This window comes from Callorhinus ursinus, unplaced genomic scaffold (genome assembly GCF_003265705.2).
Source record: "Callorhinus ursinus isolate GAN/ISIS: 27379988/994484 unplaced genomic scaffold, GSC_fseal_2.0 scaffold48, whole genome shotgun sequence".
NCBI lineage: Eukaryota > Metazoa > Chordata > Mammalia > Carnivora > Otariidae > Callorhinus > Callorhinus ursinus.
In genome coordinates, this window is record NW_027397110.1 from 8,009,765 (window position 1) to 8,028,539 (window position 18,775).

At 41.1% G+C, this 18,775-nt stretch overlaps 1 protein-coding gene across 7 annotated transcripts in view; it reads right to left on the reverse strand.

The window, feature by feature from the left end:
• Positions 1 to 18,775, reverse strand: part of SGSM3 (small G protein signaling modulator 3) — a 45,573-nt gene that overhangs the window by 18,275 nt on the left and 8,523 nt on the right. The window contains exon 1 of one of the 7 annotated variants that reach the window (XM_073882723.1): positions 16,130 to 16,232. The exons of 5 other annotated variants lie outside the window; for them this stretch is intronic. The gene's annotated coding sequence lies outside the window, so the exon portion shown is untranslated. Of the gene's footprint in view, positions 1 to 15,903; positions 16,058 to 16,129; positions 16,233 to 18,775 lie in introns of those variants that run through there. One more of the 7 variants, XM_073882721.1, reaches the window with a different exon arrangement.

Here is an 18,775-nt window from a genome sequence, read left to right on the forward strand (position 1 = left end):
ATACCCAAGGCTGGGGAAAGAAAAACCTGAAAGGAACATGAGGAATACCTGAAGCTCTCCCCTACACTGTGTCACCGTAATGCATTCTCCCTTTTATATATCATGGAATACAATTTGCTAAAATTGTGTTAAGAATTTCTGCATGTGCATGAAAATGTTTACTTCAGTATGAAGTAAATATGAAAATACATGAGGGGCGCCTGGGTGGCTCAGTCGCTAAGCGTCTGCCTTCGGCTCAGGTCATGATCCCAGGGTCCTGGGATCGAGCCCCACATCGGGCTCCCTGCTCTGCGGGAAGCCTGCTTCTCCCTCTCCCACTCCCCCTGCTTGTGTTCCCTCTCTCGCTTTGTCTCTGTCAAATAAATATAAGCTTAAAAAAAAAATTTCTGCATCTATGTATGAAGGACATATATCCAAGTTTTATATCCTAGTAATGCCTTTTTTTGGTTTTGGTATCAGGACAATATTTGCTTTATAGAATGGTATTACTTCTTTCTTAAATGTTAAATAAAAATCACCAATGAAGCCTTCTGTGCCTGGAGTTTTCTTTGTGGAAAGGTTTCCAAGTATAATTTATTTAACAGAGTTAAGGCGATTCTGATGGTCTTTTTCTTCTTGAGTGAGCTTTGGTAGTTTGTGCACTTTCAAGGAATTTGTCCATTATCTAAGTTGTTGAGTTTTTGCTGAATTTAATGCAAAGGATGCAAAGAACAAAAAAATATCATAGGTAACAAAGATAACAAAATCAGTTAAGTGGAAACAGAAATATAGAGGAAAAACCAATGAAACCAAAATCTGCTCCTTTGAGAAGATCAATAAAATCAATAAACCTCTGACAGAGTGAACCAGAAAAAAAGTGAGAAGACACAGATTATCAAAATCAGGAATGAAAGAGGATATATCACTACAGATCCTAGAGGCAGTAAAAGGACAATAAAAGAATATTATGAACATTTTATGACAAAAATTCCACAGTGCATAAAAAGAACAATACCATCATGACCAAGTGGGATTTATCTTGAGAATGTAAGACTTGTTCAATATTTAAAAATCAATCAATGCAATTAAGCATATCAACAGACTAAAGAAGAAAAAGTATATGACTATTTCAACAGATGCAGAAAAAGTATTTGATAAAAGGCAACATTCATTCATGATAAAAACTCTCAACAAACTAGAAAAAGAAGGAAACTTCTTCCACTTAATAAAGGATATCTACAAAAATCTTAACAGCGAACATCTTAATGGTGAAAGGAGTACCTTTCAAGGGTGGCTTAGTCGGTTAAGAGTCCAACTCTTGATATCTGCTCAGGTCATGATCTCAGAGTTATGGGATAGAGCCCCATGTCAGGCTCAGCAGTCAGCATGGAGTCTGCTTGAGATCTTCTCTCTCCCTCTGCCTCTGCCCCTCCCTCTGCCTCTGCCCCTCCCCCTGCTTGCGCATGCATGCGTGCTCTCTCTCTCAATAAATAAAATCTTTAAAAAAAAAAAAATCTTAAGGATGAAAGACTGAATGCTTTGCCCCTAAGACTGGGAACAAGGAAAGGATGCAATATATTTTCAATCAAAATCCCAGAAGGATTTCTGGAGAAACTGACAAGCTGATTCCAAAATTTCAATGAATGAGCAAAAGAAATAGACTACTCAAAATAATTCTGAAAAAATAGAAAGCTGGAGAACTCACACTACCTGATTTCAATATTTACTATAAATCTACAGTACAGTGTGGCACTGGCAAAACGACAGACATACAGAACAATGAAAGAGAATAAGCAATTCAGAAATAGACCCATACATATTGCCAATTAATGTTATGGGTTGAATTGTGTTCCTAAAAGATATGTTGATGTCCTAACCCCCAATACCTCAGAGTGTGACCTATTTGGAAATTGAGTCTTTGTAATTTAACCAACTTAAGATGACATCATTAAGGTGAGCCCTAGTTCAATATGACTACTGTCCTTGTAAAAAAGGGGAAATCTGGACATAGACATATACAGAGGGAAGACAATGAGAAGAGACAAAGGGAGAATACCATGTGAAGCAGAGACAGGAACTATGCTGTAACAAGCCAAGGAATATCTGAGGCTACCAGAAGCTGGAAGAGGCAAGGAAAGATCCTTCCTCTACAGGTTTCAGAGAGAGCAAAGCCCTGATGACACCTTGATTGCAGACTTCTGGCCTCTAAAACTGTGAGATAATATTATTGTCATTCTGAATCACCCAGTCTATGATACTTTTATCATGGCAGCCCTAGAAATGATTACAATTAATTTTCAGCAAAAATATAAAGATAATACAATGGAGGAAGGATAGTCTTTTCAACAAATGGTCCTAGAAAAATTGGATAGCCATTTGCAAAAAAAATTAACTTTAATCCATACCTTACATCATATACAAAAAAATTAACTCAAAATGGATCACAGGCCTAAATGTAAAGCCTAACACTAAAACTTCTACTTTTTTAAAAAAAAGATTTATTTATTTATTTTAGAGTGAGAGAGAGACAGACAGACACAGAGAGAGAGCACAGGGTGGAGGGGCAGACGGGGTCTCCAGTCAACTCTGCACTGAGAGTGGAGCCCAACGCGGGGCTTGATCTCACCACCATGAGATCATGACCTGAGCTGAAATCAAGAGTCAGATGCTCAACCAACTGTGCCACCCAGGCACCCTATTTGTTTTTTAAGTAAGCTCTAAGCCCTATGTAGGGCTCAAACTCATGACCCTGCGATGAGGAGTTGCATACTCTATCGACTGGGCCAGCCAGATGCCCTGAACACTAAAACTTCTAGAAGAAAACATAGGAAAAAATGTGACCCTGGTTAGGCAAAGATTACTTAGATTTTAAACTAAAAGCATGATATATAAATGAAAAAAAAAGATAAATTGGATTTTATCAAAGCCACAGATGGTAAATATTTTCAAATCACATATCTGATAAGGGACATGTATCCAGAATATTAAGAATTCTCAAAACTCAGTAAGCAAAAAAAAAAAAAAAAAAAATTTTAAAAAGGGAGGGGCAAAGATTCAAACAGAAACATTTTCAGGGGTGCTTGGCTGGCTCTGTAGGAAGAGCGTGAGACTCTTGATCTCCAGGTTGTGAGTTTGAGCCCCACAATGGGTGTAGAGATCATTTAAATGAATAGATAAAAAGAAACATTTTCAAATTAGATATACAGATGACAAGTGTGCAGAAAAATACTCAACATCATTAGTCACTAGGGAAATGCAAATTAAAACCACAATGAGATATTACCACACACATATTAAATTGTTAAAATAAAAAACCAAATACAACCACCAACAAAATCTAAAAATATCAAGTGCTGATGAGGATGCAGAGCAACTAGAACTCTCACATTGTTGGCGGGAATGCAAAATGGTACAGCAATTTTGGAAGAGTTTGGAAGTTTCTTATAAAAGTTAAACATAACTTATATAATCCGAAAATCCTACTCCTAGGTATATTTATTTAAGTGAAATGAAAACTTTAGCTTACCCCCAAAACCTGTGAATAAATGTTTACAGCAGCTTTATCCATAATTGCCAAAATTTGAAAACAACCCAAATGTCCTTTAACTGATAAAGAACTGTGATACGTCCATATAATGGATTACTAATCAGTAAAAACAAAACAAAACAAAAAAAAACCAAACCCAAAGAAACAAATACTGACACACTCAGTAACACAAATGATTTTCAAATGTATTATGCTAAAGAAAAGAAGTCAGACTGAAAAAGATACATCCTGCAGGATTCCATCTTTAGGACACCCCGAAAAAAGCAAACTATAGGGACAGAAAACAGACCAGTAGTTTCTACAGGATGGGGTAGGAGGAAGAGCTAACTACTTAGCCATACAGGGTAATTTGGGAGGTGAGGGAACTGCTCTGTATGTTGATTGCTGGTAATATATATTTGTCAGAGCTTGCAGAACTGTACACTAAAAGGAGTGAATTTTATCATATGTAAATCATACCTTAGTAACATAAAAGAAGAGAAGAAACATTATGCTTAATGAAAGAAACCAGACACAAGAATATAAAAATTCCAACTGTGGGGACTAAAGAAATACGTATACTATTTACGATCTAACATTAAGTGAAAACATTAGAATGCTGCACGCACACCCAGAAATGTGTAAATCCTTCAGTCACTCACTCCCCAAATATTTCTCCAACACATATTATGTGCTAAGGCAACAATGATTTACAATCTAGAGGGGAAAATCAAACAGAAAACAAACAGATGGACAAATAAATGAGAATTCCTGAATCTGAGAGGTACTCTGAATAATACAAAAGGCTGATGTGATATAGAATCCAGCGAAGGAATCTCTGAAGTACTATTTGGGTTGATACCTGAAGGGCAGGAAACCAGCCTTGCAAAGATCTAGGAGTGGAGAGTCATGGACAGAAAGAGTAACAAATCCAAACGCTCTGCTCTGATGTGGGTAAGACCTTGGAGGAAGAAAGGAGCCCAGTGTAACTGAAACACAATGAACAGAGGGGCAATGGTAAGAGGAAATGGGAGAGGTAGAAGCACTCAGATCACTAAGGGATTGTAGGTCGTGGTAAAGGATTTAGATTTCAAAGACAATTGGAATCCACAAAGGGCCCTAGATGTGGCTGTTGTGTGGCAAATGGCTTGTAGAGAGACAAGCATAGGTGCAGGGAGACAAGTGAGGAAGGGCAAGATCCAGGAAACAGATGATGGTAGTGATGGTAGCAGAGAGAGAGGTGAAGAAAGGTGAATGGATTCAGTAGAGAATCAGGGGAAGAACCAACAAGCCTTGCTACTGGGCGGGATGTGACGAACAAAGAAAGGGAGCAAGCAAAAGTGAGGCCTAGGTTTCTGGTCTGAATCCTGGGATTATGAGGATGCCATTTACTTATACGGAGGAAAGTGGAAAAGAAACAGGTTTGAGGGAAGAAGGGATTACAAGTTGAGGGATAATGTAAATGTTTCTTAGATATCCAATTGGAGACGGTAAGTAGGTAACTGGATATAAAAGTATACATCTCCAGGGAACTATGAGAAGTAAAGAGATAAATCTGGGAGTCTTTCATTCATCTATCCAACCAACAAATTTTTTTGAGCAACTACTATGTGCCAGACACTGTTCCATGTGCCAGGGAGTAAACAAGTGCTGGCATGTAAAACAAGAGAGACAAAATTCTTGCTTCTCTGAACCTGCAGTTTTCTTATCTGTAAAAGGGATGACAAATGAGAAAAAGTAAATAAATACTTTTTTAAAAGATTTTATTTATTTATTTGAGAGAGAGAGAGAATGAGAGAGAGTGCGAGAGGGAAGAGCGTCAGAGGGAGAAGCAGACTCCCCGCTGAGCAGGGAGCCCGATGTGGGACTCGATCCTGGGACTCCAGGATCATGACCTGAGCCGAAGGCAGTCGCTTAACCAACTGAGCCACCCAGGCACCCAAAGTAAATAAATACTTATCACAATACCTGGCACATACTTTGTGCTTACTAAATGCCAGCTATTAATATTGGTGACAGAGAACAGACAATAAATAAATAAATGAATACAGTAATTTCAGAGTAATAATATATACTATGAAGAAAATAACACAAACTAATAGGTTTCAGGGTGACACACAGTGGCAGAAGGGCTACTTTTGATGGGTGGTCAGAGAAGGCCTGAGGAAATGACATTTCGTCTGACACCACAGATAAGGAACCAGCTCTGCAGAGACCTAGAAGGGACAGCCCAACCAGAAGAAACGGCTCGTGCAAGGGTCTTAAAGAACAAGAGTTTATTACACTGGAGAAGTAACAGGCCAGTGTGTGGAAGGCAGAGTGATGACGGGAACAGAGTAGACAGCACTGGAGAGGCAGGCAGAACTAGCCTACAGGGGGCCTACTACCCATGGCAAAAATGCTAGATTTTATTTTAATAGGAAGCAATTGGAGAGCTTTGAGCAGGGGCATGACATGGTCTGACTTAGGTTTCAAAGAAATCACACTGGTTGCTTTGTGAAGAATGAATACAGATGGGCTAAGGATGGAAGCTATTATAGTTGTCCAGGTAAGAGACAGTATCTCCAACTAAAGTAGTTGAAGTGGTGACATGTAAGTAGATTCTGGATAAAATCTGGAGGTGCAGAGGTAGATAACAGAAATAAAGAATAAAGAAAGAAATCAATGATGACTTCTGGGTTTTGTGTAGGTCCTATTAATGAAGATGAGGGAAGACTCAGGGGAGAGCAAGTTTCAGGGTTAGGAATCAAGAGATCTGCTTTGGTCATGCAAGTCGGGATGCCCATTAGGCCTCTAAGTGGAGATGTCAAGTAAACAATTGTATACAGGAATATAAAGTTCAGAGAAGTCAGAACTGCATCTGGGAATCATTAGGACTAGATGTCATGGACAAGGAGAGAATGCAGAATAGGGGGCCTAGAACCAAATCTTGGAACATTCCAATACTTAGAGGTTAGGCAGGAAAAGGAACAGGAAATAAAATTTGAGGGGTGGCCAGTGTAGAAGGAACACCAGTAGTGTGTAGTGCTGTAGAAATCAAGAGGAGGAGACCATCAGTGCCATGTACCACCCAGAGGTCAAGTGGTATGGACAGAGGACAGAGAATGGGTTGCTGGGTCTGCAAGCTGGAGGTTTTTGGTAATCTTGACAAGAGTTTTAAGTTTTAATGGTGAAGGTGAAAGTCCAATTGGAGTGAGTTGTAGAGAGAACAGAAAAGTAGAGTCATCAGCATCAAGACAGTACATGATCTCACCCATTTAAAATACAATACCGGGCGCCTGGGTGGCTCAGTTGGTTAAGCAACTGCCTTCGGCTCAGGTCATGATCCTGGAGTCCCGGGACTGAGTCCCACATCGGGCTCCCTGCTCAGCAGGGAGTTTGCTTCTCCCTTTGACCCTCTTCCCTCTCGTGCTTTCTATCTCTCAATCTCTCTCTCTCTCAAATAAATAAATCTTTAAAAAAAATTAAAAAAAAATACAATACAATACCTATGTGCTGAAGGTATATAAATATGAATATTGCTGGGTTAGGTGGTAGGAGTATGGGGCTTATTGGTCTCGATTTTTAATGTTTTCTTTTTTGAAAAAATACAGAGGTATTGCTTAAAAATAATTATATCACCTAAAAACTTGTACCCGAATATTCGAAGCTACATTATTTATAATAGCCCAAAGTGGAAATAATCCAAATGTCCATCAACGGATGCATGGATAAACAAAGTGGATATATCCATGTAATGGAATATTACTCAGCCATAAAAAGAAATGAAGTATTGACACAGACTACAACATGAAACTCAAAAACATGCTCAGTGAAAGAATCCAGTCACCAGTCACAAAATACCATGTACTGTGATTCCATTTCTATGCAATGCCCAGTATAGGCAAATCCCTAGAGATAGGAAGTAGATTAGTGGTTGCCAGGGGCTGGAGGGAGGGGGCAATGTGGAGTGACTGCTAATGGCTGTGGGTTTACTTTTGGGGATGATGAAAATATTCTGGAATTAGACAACAGTGATAGTTGCACGTCACAGTGAATATACTAAAAACCTCTGAATTGGAAAGTTTAAAAGGGTGACTTTTAGGGCACCTGGCTGGCTCAGTAGGTGAAGTGACTCTTGGTCTCAGGGTTGTAAGTTTGAGCGCCATGCTGCATGTAGAAATTACTTAAAAACTAAAATCTTTTGGGGTGCCTGGGTAGCTCAGTCGTTAAGCATCTGCCTTCGGCTCAGGTCATGATCCCACGGTCCTGGGATGGAGCCCCACATCAGGCTCTCTGCTCGGCGGGAAGCCTGCTTCTCCCTCTCCCACTCCCCCTGCTTGTGTTCCCTCTCCCTGTCAAATAAATAAAATCTTTAAAAAAAAACTAAAATCTTTTTTAAAAAGTGATTTTTAGGGGTGCCAGGGTGGCTCAGTTGGTTAAGCGACTGCCTTCGGCTCAGGTCATGATCCTGGAGTCCCGGAATTGAGTCCTGCATTGGGCTCTCTGCTCAGCGGGGAGTCTGCTTCTCCCTCTGACCCTCCCTCCTCTAATGTGCTCTCTCTCTCTCTCAAATAAATAAAATCTTAAAAAAAAACTATTTAAAAAAGTGATTATTATGGTGCATGAATTATATCTTAATTTTAAAAATTACCGTTTCATATGATGAAACCCTGAGGACTAAGGAAGTGTCCTCCATGAGCTCTGAGGTCCACAAATGGAGCCCTGAATTTAGAGCAGCTATGCAGCTTCTCTAAAACTTACCTTCCTCTTCCTCCAACAGAAATACTACTTGTCACCTCAAATTATTCATCTCTGCAGGGATTTAATGTTTACACAAAACCATAAAAAGCAAAAGTGAAAAAAAGGTGCAAACTATTAGAAATAGCTTATCTATAACTGTGAAAAGGATCCCTTTCTCTCTCATTTGTAACTAACACTTTACTAACACCGCTCAGCATGAATTTGACATCTTAGCAACCTGCGAAGTTAGGAACTCCCTAAGTTGCTAAAAGGTAAAATCTGTCATCTTTCAAGTTACTGTTGCAAGTTTCCCAATAACCTAAGTAATCACTGGAAGAACAACTGACAATAGTTTAAAATTCAGATTTCCAAGGCACCAGGTTTTTGTTGTTTTGTTTTGTTTTGAAGGCTAAACCAAATCCCCAGGTGTCTGACTTCACTTGGGGCTGCCTAGCTTTCTATTACATTCAAGTGCAGGACTTTTCCAAAGGCAAAGCCACTGAAAGCAGTTAAAAGGAAAAAAGATGCTTATAAACCAGAGGACTAGAAAAGTACAGCAGTTTGCAGGATAGGCTGTAAAGGAAAAATGCTATTTCCACATCCAAAACTTTCACAGAGATATTTCCCTATCCCCTGAATTTTCTCCACAGTTCAGGCACCACAACCTGAGCTGGGGTCAGGTGGGACACTCGCTGGCTATTAGAGCCGAAGGCTCAGGAACACTTCTTTCCAACACCTCTGGGCATTTTGCACAAGATCATTCTTTTCTACTGAGAACACAGTTCTTGTGCAAACACAAATGATAAACTGTAGCAGGATAAATCTGAGCTTCAGGTCAGAGGAAAATCTCTGGGGTATAAACAGTTATTGGGTTTCTCATGGGAAGGGAAGTTCTATACTCTTCTCTTGAGTTTTGTACGTATGGAACATTAATGGAAATCAAAATTTTAAAAAATTCTGCCACAAGTCTGCCACCTCAATAAATCATTTTCTTCCCTTCTATGTTCTCTTTTGGTTTTTCTCTATATGTAACATAGATTTTAAAATATCACACTGAACACTAAATAATCAGCATTTTCCCCAGTAACCATGCAGCTTTTATAGTGATATAGTCTGTAACTGATTGATCTAGTCATCTGCTGATAAATTTAAGCACCTAGGAGCAATATCTGCATTAAAAACAATGCTGTGAGGAACTCTCCTTTTGAAAAAATTTTAAATAAAATTAATGAATCTGTCTCATTTGGGAGAGGATTTGGATTTTTGAAAATCTGCTTTTTCTGAAGTGTCAGCTTTATAAAAAGAAATCAAAGGATGAGATTAGATTAATAACAAATTATTGGTATTAGAGTTTAACATGGTGCCTTTGAAGGTAATTAACCCAATGACCCCTACACTTAAAATTTTACAGTATTATAATTATAGCACAGTGAGGAATTACTCTTTTAGTAGTTGGCTCCAGAATGCTTCCCAGAGAGGTTTATCTTTGTTTTGGAAAACACTTTGATAAGCTCCTTAAAGGTGGCCTAAAGACATAGAAGAAAGAAGAGATCTATCAATTGCCTAGCAAAAGAAATGAATAGAAATTTGGAGGCAGGGGAGAACAGAACTAGAAGTGGCCTGGACCATAAAAAGGAGGGGAAGAGAAGTCCAAAACCAAGGTGAGGAGCTGCATCCTTTGGAACAAAGTGACCTATGAGACATTAACACTCAGTATGCCTGGGGTGGGGAGGTCTGGAGGGTGAGGACAGAATGCTTCTTCAGGAAAGGACAATCCAAAACCCACATGAAGTTGTGCTGTTGCAGGGTAAAATCCCTTTGCCATCCCGTTTTCAGTAAAGCCTGCCCTACTTGTAAGAGCCTTGAAGGTGGTTTGGGGGAAAACCAAATAAAAGGTCTAAAAGTAGTAATAAAAAGTAGTAATTCCTACTGTACAGAGATGTTATAAGGACTAGTTAAATTTAAAAAAATCTGGGGGAGGGTGTTGGAATTTTCACGTAATGTGGGCTTATAGGGCTTGCGTCCATTTTATTAAAATTTCAAGTTAAGGGATTTCAGCTGATTATTTAACACAAAAGTTTTATGTATCTCATTTCCTTAGATTTGTATATAAAATAACTACTTTTTAAAAATTCAAGCTACATTTCAACAATATCATGGAGTTTATGGCTCCCTAACTTTACAATGTTGTTCCCTTTCCCTTAAATAATCTCAACCCGTGGTTCTCAAACTGTGGAGCACATCATAATCATCTGGAGGACTTTTTAAAACCCAAAAAGCTGATTTTTTTTTTTTTTTAAGATTTTACTTATTCATTTGAAAGAGCACATACAAGCAGTGGGAAAGGCAGAGGGAGAGGAGAACAGACTCCCCTCTGAGCTGGGAGCCCAACATGGAGCTCGATCCCAGGACCTGGAGATCATGACATGAGCTGAAGGCAGATGCTTAACCATCTCAACCACCTAGGCACCCTAAGATTTTATTTTTAAGTAATCTCTATACCCAATGTGGGGCTCGAATCTACAACCCCAAGATCAAGAATTGCATGCTCTAATGATTGAGCCAGCCAGGCACCCCTTTTTAAAAGCTGAATTTTTAAATCTGAAGGTCTGAGTAGAATGAGACTGTTCCATTCTTACAAGTTCCCAGGTGATGTTGATGCTGTGGTCCAGGGAACACACTTTGAGAACCACTGGGCTAAAACTACACTTTGACCATTCTTTCAAATTCTAGTTCAGATGTGACCTCCTGGAACACCTTCCCCTTCCAACTTCCACGCTCCCGACCTCCCTTCTCTGATAAAACTAACCATTGTACATGCTCCTACTGTTTATTTCATCCTGCACTGTAATTTATATGTGTACATATCTGCCCTATATCCGGTACCTAGCCTAGAGCCTGACCCATGGCAGGTGTTGACTGTATGAGGAGGGGATACCATACTCCTGGAAGATCCCCATGTACAACATGCTCCTTTGTAAGTTCCTGTGCTGGGCTCCTTCTGATGTAAGGCCCCCCACTTTACCTGACTTCTCATCCTCCAGGCTCAGCCTGGGCTCTTTCTCCTTGAGGAAGCCTTCTCTGAACACACCCCCTGCCTCAGGTTTGTGTCAGGTGCTCCTCTTCCTGTCTGTATCAAAAAACATTTAATATACTATTTATAACCTATTTATCTTAATAACAGCTACCATTCACTGCCGGCTCTCCAAGTGCCAGGAACTCTAATAAGCAGAGTTGGATTAAAATTTTTAGAGGTCGTGGGGCACCTGGGTGGCTCAGTTGTTAAGCGTCTGCCTTCAGCTCAGTCATGATCCCGGGGTCCTGGGATCCAACCCTGCATCGGGCTCCCTGCTCAGTGGGGAGTCTGTTTCTCCCTCTCCCTCTGCCTGCCGTTCCCCCTGCTGGTGCTCCCTCTCTGTCGAATAAATAAATAAAATCTTTAAAAAAAAACTTTAGAGGTCCTTTTGTCAAGCCATTCCCACTTCTGGAAATTCATCCTACACTTCAGCAAAATGACTCCTGTAGAAAGACACTCCCTACAGCATTGTTTGTGGTAGCAAAGTATTAGAAAACCTTAATATTCACTGGTAGGGAACGTGAATAAGTTACACAACATCTATATAATGGAACAGTGTGCAGCTGTCAAAAAACAATGGGTCAGTTGTTTACGTGCTGATACTAAATGATCTCCAAGGTATACTGCTAAGTGAAAAAAGCAAGGAGCAAAACAGTGAGAAGAGTAAACATTTGTACAAAGAAGAAGTTTTCAGGGGCGCCTGGGTGGCTCAGTTGGTTAAGCGTCTCCCTTTGGCTCAGGTCACGATCCCAGGGTCCTGGGATCGAGCCCCATGTCAGGCTCCCTGCTCGGCGGGAAGCCTGCTTCTCCCTCTCCCACTCCCCCTGCTTGTGTTCCCTCTCTCGCTGTGTCTCTCTGTCAAATAAATACATCTTTAAAAAAAAGTTTTCACATAAAATTTAGAAGGCTGCATGTGAGAGTAACTGGGTGACAGAGAGACGTTTTACCTAATACCCCTTTGTACCTTTTGAATTTTGAAGTATTTGAATGCATTACCTATTCAAACAAAGTTAAGCATGAAAAAAAATTTAAAGACCTTCAGAAAGCCATAGGATGAGAAAGATTAGGTGCTCCCCTATTTAATCAATATAAAAATAAAAATGAGTATGAGGAAGTCCAACATTTAGATTTTTTCCAAGATGACTTCTGCTATGTTTCTATGAAATGTCTAATACCAAGTTCTTTCCATTTCCTCTTCGTATTTTGTGTCTCTGCTTTATTAGTACCCTCAGCACATGCCTGGCCTACTAAAGGCCAATCCGCAGCAGACGTTCATTAGACCCAGCGACAACACTCTAGTTCTTACCACACGGAGTGTGCAAGGCTAGTGACCCTTTGGTTCTCCTCCTGCCTTTCTGGCTGCTCCTCCTTAGTCTCTTTTCCCAGTCCCTCCCCAGCTGGTTCCTAAAATGCCTTAACGTTCTGTTCTGGCTCCTCCCCTAGTTCCCTGCACTCTTACTGCCTCTCATGGCTTCAATTTATACCTACAGGCAGATGATCCAGTTTCTTTCTTTTTCTTTCTTTCTTCTTTCTTTCTTTCTTTTTTAAGATTTTATTTATTTATTTGACAGAGAAAGACACAGTAAGAGAGGGAACACAAGCAGGGGGAGTGGCAGAGGGAGAAGCAGGCTTCCTGAGGAGCAGGGAGCCTGGCCCCAGGACCCTGGGATCATGACCTGAGCCGAAGGCAGACGCTTCACCGAATGAGCCACCCAGGTGCCCCGGATGATCCACAACATATTTCTCTCTAAACTTTAGGCTGACACATCCAACTGCCCACTGGGCCACTCCTCCACATTCCTGGAAATACCATGCTCTCAAATTAAGTCACTGTGAACCCTGCCCTCCTCCAGTGGTCCCTATCTCAGGAGACTGGCATTACAACCTATCTACCACCTTCTCCAGTCAGAATTGGGCCTCATGGTTAATGGATTCTCTTTCATCTTCCCACCTCCACCCCTCAACTCTTAAGCCTTTCTGAATGTTTTTTCAAACTTCCCTTTTCTTTCCAACCTTTGCTATTTCCCAGTTGGGGCTGTCATCATTTCTCACCATCATGATTTTTACAAGTCTTCCAACTGGGAACTCTGCCTCCGGTCTTGCCCCCTGCACCCCACACCCCATCTATTCTCTATTCTGCAGCCAGAGAAATCCTTTTAAAATGCAACTGATCAGGGGCGCCTGGATGACTCAGTTGGTTGAGGGAAACAGGAACCTCACCCCAGAATCCAGCACAGCAGTTCCAGTTAAATGCAGCTCTCCTGTGCAGACTTATGACCCGTGCTCGGCCACTCTAGGTCTTTCTATAAAATAATTAATCATCCGAGGCAGTCCGGTCACTTCCCCAAGTCCCTTCCAGGAGCATTTGCCTAAGATTTACAGCCTGGCAGTGCCCAGATGATGATAAGGAAAGCAAAAGCAAGGTCCTGCACAGACCTTCTGTCAGTACCACTACCAGAGGTGGTGGGCAACAACCCCTTCAGGAGTGAAACAAACAATGGTTAGCCAACTGCAATTGCAACTCAGGTAGCTTTGAAAAATAGTGATTCGAGTTTTTGAGGAAATAAAGCTCCTTTGAGGGCTGTCAAAAAAGGCCCCTGAGAAATTTGTATTTAAAGTGTTATATTAACTTAGGAGCTTATGGCACTTAAAAGGGACAAGACAGAGTGTTAACAAAGTCCCTATTCCTCACAAGTTAAACTACAGAGGTCAACAAACTACTTTATCTTTAAGTCATTTATTTGGCCAGCCCATTCAAATAACTACTGGGAATTTCTCATTTGCAGATACAAAAATACCAACATAATAACTCTGTATGTTATACCAAGTATGGTAGTCCACTCCTACTTACTCTGTGGCAGTGAGTGGATGGAGGTATTAGAAGGGAGGTACCAATTAAAGAAGGAATAATGTATTTATTGACTGTTTACCATACTGCTAAGAAACCAGAGAAAACCAGGGTTCAGGGTTAAGCATCTTACCCATGTCATACACTGAGTGTGTGTGACACACAGGACTGAGTGCGAAGCTGACCCTCTATCCCACACTGACAAGCACAGCTGTCCTTAGCAATCGCGCGGCACAATCTCCAGGGAAGCCCATGAGCTACTTGTGGGTGTGTGAGAACAAAGCACCTTGGCTTGGGGTATGGAGCCCCGTGCAGACCAGGTTAAAACATAACAGAAGCAGCTGGATTAAGAAACAATTTTTGCAGGCAAATTAAGCAGATATATCAGGAGAAAATTCCCATGTTATAGGAGCAAATTAATTTCTTTAACAGACCTGCACCTATAGAGATCATCAGCTTCTTCAATAGCAGGTGCAGCACAAAGGCACTTAGCACAGCCGTGAATGACAGTCATGAATGACACGGTTAGAAGGGTCTTTTGAGTTATGTCCCTCTCGTTTTTTGTTTTTTCCCCAAAAAAAGAAACTTGAGGCCAAAGAGGTCAAAAGACTTATTTAAAGCCATATTGTGAGCAGGTGACACAGCCAGTCCAGAAGCTAAGTCTCCTATTTCCACTATTCCAACCTAAAATTGAATCAAAAACTTGGGGAAAACATGGGAACAGGCAAACTGGATCACACTCAGACCAGCAAGCATCATTACCAAGAGAAATCCCAGGAAAGATATTATGGGAAGTTGTCCTCCTGCTGTTGTAAACCTTGGGGTTAGGCAGACCATGAAGTTTTTGTTTGTTTGTTTGTTTGTTTTGTGGACCTACCATTGGATAATCTGTTTCTGGTTAGCTCTTTGTATTTCCTACATAATACTGATTTAAACAATCAGGTCCACACAGTTAAAACTTCTACATTGTAAGAATTACACTACCATTTTGAACTAACCACTGAAATTCTTGCCTCGTCCAGCCCCAGGTAAGTCCTCACTGCTCATTGCTCTCTTAGCCCATGTTACTCCAGGACAGAGTCAGGAAACAAGCTCCATGCTATTTGTCTTCACTGTTGCTCAGCTGGACTTTCATTCTTCTCTAAATGACTTTCTATCATGTTTCCTTCAGTGCTACATTCAAGCTTTCCCCCTATTTCTTCAGACCCCCCAACTGTTTTCTGCTGCCACTTACTCCCTCCCACCCCATGACCTGCTTTCCACCTTGATGAAGCTGAGGTCATTTGGCTTAGGTTTCCTCCACTTCCTCCTCCTCCTGTCAAAACTGTCCCATCGAGGCGCCTGGGTGGCTCAGTTGTTAAATGTCTGCCTTTGGCTTGGGTCATGATCCCAGGGTCCTGGGATCGAGCCCTACATCGGGCTCCCTGCTCGGCGGGAAGCCTGCTTCTCCCTCTCCCACTCCCCCTGCTTGTGTTCCCTCTGTCTGTCTCAAATAAATAAATAAAATCTAAAAAAAAATCCAAACTGCCCCATAATTCACAATTCTCTCTTTCCACCTTCCTCTCAGAGGAAGAAGTAGTCTTCCTTCCTTCGCAGGCTAAGTCCTCCACCCATAACAACCTTCCACCGTTTCCCAGACTGCATCTCCAGCTTCCTCTCCGCTGGCTTCAAGCGCAGCGCCCACGCTCAGATCGCCCGCATAGTTAATTACAACAAACCCAAACAAAGCAACGTGGACCCACTCAAACCTACCTGTTGGCTCTGCCTGCTCTGCCACCCTGCCACGTTATCAAAGGCAGAGTCGAACCCTGCAACCACGCCTCCTCAGTCAACCTGCTCCTTAGGCTTTTTCCGCCTAGCTTCCTCCCTTTGCACCCAGACTTTCTGAAGTCTCCAGTGGTCTCCTTGTCACACATGGAATCCTCTTCCTTTGGCTTCATTTCCTTAAACTCCCCGAGGCATCTGACTGCTGACTCACCTGGGTTTCTTGAAACTGTTCTGACTCTGAGAGCACTAACCGCACTGGTTTTCCTTCTCTACTTAACTGCTTCTTTGCTGACTCCTCTTCTTCCCCGACCCTCAAAAAAGACATTCCCCAAATCAGGCTTCTCTTTCTCAATCCACTCCTAATGGATTCCTACTCGGGAATCCGTTCCTGTTCCTAAGGGGGACTTTGCTATCACTGCTATACAGATATGCCGCAAATCTCCACCTCTAGCCATGGCAACACTCCTGAGATTTCCAGCTTCCTGCTGGATGGCTCTGACTTAATCCATTACACACTCGAAACCTGTTTTTCTCAAATGAATCTATTTTTATTCTATCCCAGATGATTCTTTTTGATTTTCCTATTTCTTCTCCGAAGACTCTCAGATTCTAAGCTTTTAGGGGAATTTCTGGCTCTTACTTTTGTCTTATTTTCACACTGAATCAGTTGCAAAGTCTACTGATTTTATGTTTAAAGTATCTCTAAGCATCTCTATCTCCACTGCCTTAATCCAGACCCTCACTGACACTTTTCTGGGCTATGGTAAATCTCCTGACAGGTTTCTGTGCCTCCAGACTCTTTTCCATTCATGTTAAATAAACACTGGATTAATCTCTTGCTGAAGCACAGCTCTAATTACAGGGTTCCCTCATCATCTTCAGTGGCCCCCAATCTACCTTCTGAGTCAGCTCCTATTTTCTCTGCACGTACCCTACGCTTCAGCCACCTGGACCACTCACTGCTATCTCAACATGTCTCCAGATCTTTATTCATATTATTTCCTGCTTCAAAGGCCACCTCCATTTCTGAGTGTCCTGATTCTATCCATCTTTCAGTGCTCAGCTCAAATGCCACTCCTGTGAAGCTTTCTGTAGTCCTCTGAACATTTACTTGTACCCATCTAATGCCGCATACTTACATTTCTCTCATTTTTAACTAGTTGTGTCTACCTTAACTCTAATAACCTGGAAGCCTCCTTAAAGCCTGAATCCTCTGTAGCATTTAGTACTTAATAGGGATTCAATATATGTTTGCCAAGTGACAGGAATACACCTTCCTTAGTATTTTTGGATTTGGTGAAGAAATCTATGTTCACTTTATATATACATGGCACAGTGGGAGCAAGAAGTCCTAGGTTTGACAACTTGTTCTGCTGTGTGGCCTCTGGGTAAAATATTTAATCTCTCATAGCCTCAGTTTCCCTATCAAGTAAATTACAGTATAGTGCCTACAGATTAAAGTACTGAGAAAGTACTTAGAACCCCTAGCACAGTTACACATACTTAGCGTAGAGAAAATATTTTCCAAAGATGGGCCACAACAATATAACCTATCTCACATGTTTGTTGTTTTTTTTTTTAAAGTAGGCTCTACGCCCAGTGTGGGACTCGAACTCACTACTCTGAGATCAAGAGTATCACGCTCTGTCAACTGAGCCAGTTTTAAGATTACTTAAAAATAAAATCCTGGGGCACCTGGTGGCTCAGTCGTTAAGTGTCTGCCTTTCAGCTCAGGTCATGATCCCAGGATCCTGGGATCTAGCCCCACATCAGGCTCCCTGTTTGGTGGGAAGCCTGCTTCTCCCTCTCCCACTCCCCCGTTTGTGTTCCCTCTCTTGCTGTCTCTCTCTCTCTCTGTCAAATAAATAAAGGAAATCTTTAAAAAAAATTTTTTTTTAAATAAAATCTTAAGAAAAAAAAGATCGGGGCGCCTGGGTGGCTCAGTCCGTTATCTGCCTTTGGCTCAGGTCATGATCCCACAGTCCTGGGACTGAGTCCTGCGACAGGCTCCCTGTTCACTGGGGAGTCTGCCTGTCCCTCTCCCTCTGCTCCTCCCCTCCACTCTCCTCCCACCCCACCCCTCCCGGGCTCATGCTCTCTCTCTCAAATAAATAAATAAAATCTTAAAAAAAAAAAAAAAAACCAGACTGTTGTTTTGAGCCACTAAGTTCTAGGGTGACTGTTACAGAGCAAGAGATACACTAAAGAACTGGTAATACATCCAGCTATTATTAATACAATGCCACTGTAAATTCCAGTCAGTTTCCTCCTCCCTTTACTTTTTCAAACTGACAAGACCTCATCTTTTTACTGTAACCTCACATAGCAGGCATCATTCTTTCATTTAACATAATGAGCGCTTACTCTGGGTCAGACCCCATGTTAGACTCTGGAAGAGAACAGTGAACAAAACAAAATCCCTGCCTTGTGAAGTTTTTAGCCTAGTCAGGGTAGAGAGACAGCCAAATGAATCCATAATGTCAAATAACAATTATTAATGTTATTTAATAAGTTACACAGTAATTTATACATAATGCTAGGTAGTGATAAGGGCTCTTGTGTTTATTACTTGTCCTTCTAGAAACTAAAGGAATCTATATTCTACCAGAAAAGTACAAAGTACTCAGAACCATCTCAGTTTAAAATAAAGGATGGAATAATATTTTCTGTTTTGTTTCCAAAACATTTCTGAACAATGCCTCACGCATTTGTTGGTCTTTCTGGCCACAGTGGCCAAGTAAATCTATAAACGCCAGGTCCCTTCATTAGATCTTAATTGCTCATTTTATCAAAATAATTTGGAATTTTTTTTGTTCTCAGTAAGCTTCTAGATTCACCTCTTAAATTCTGTATAATT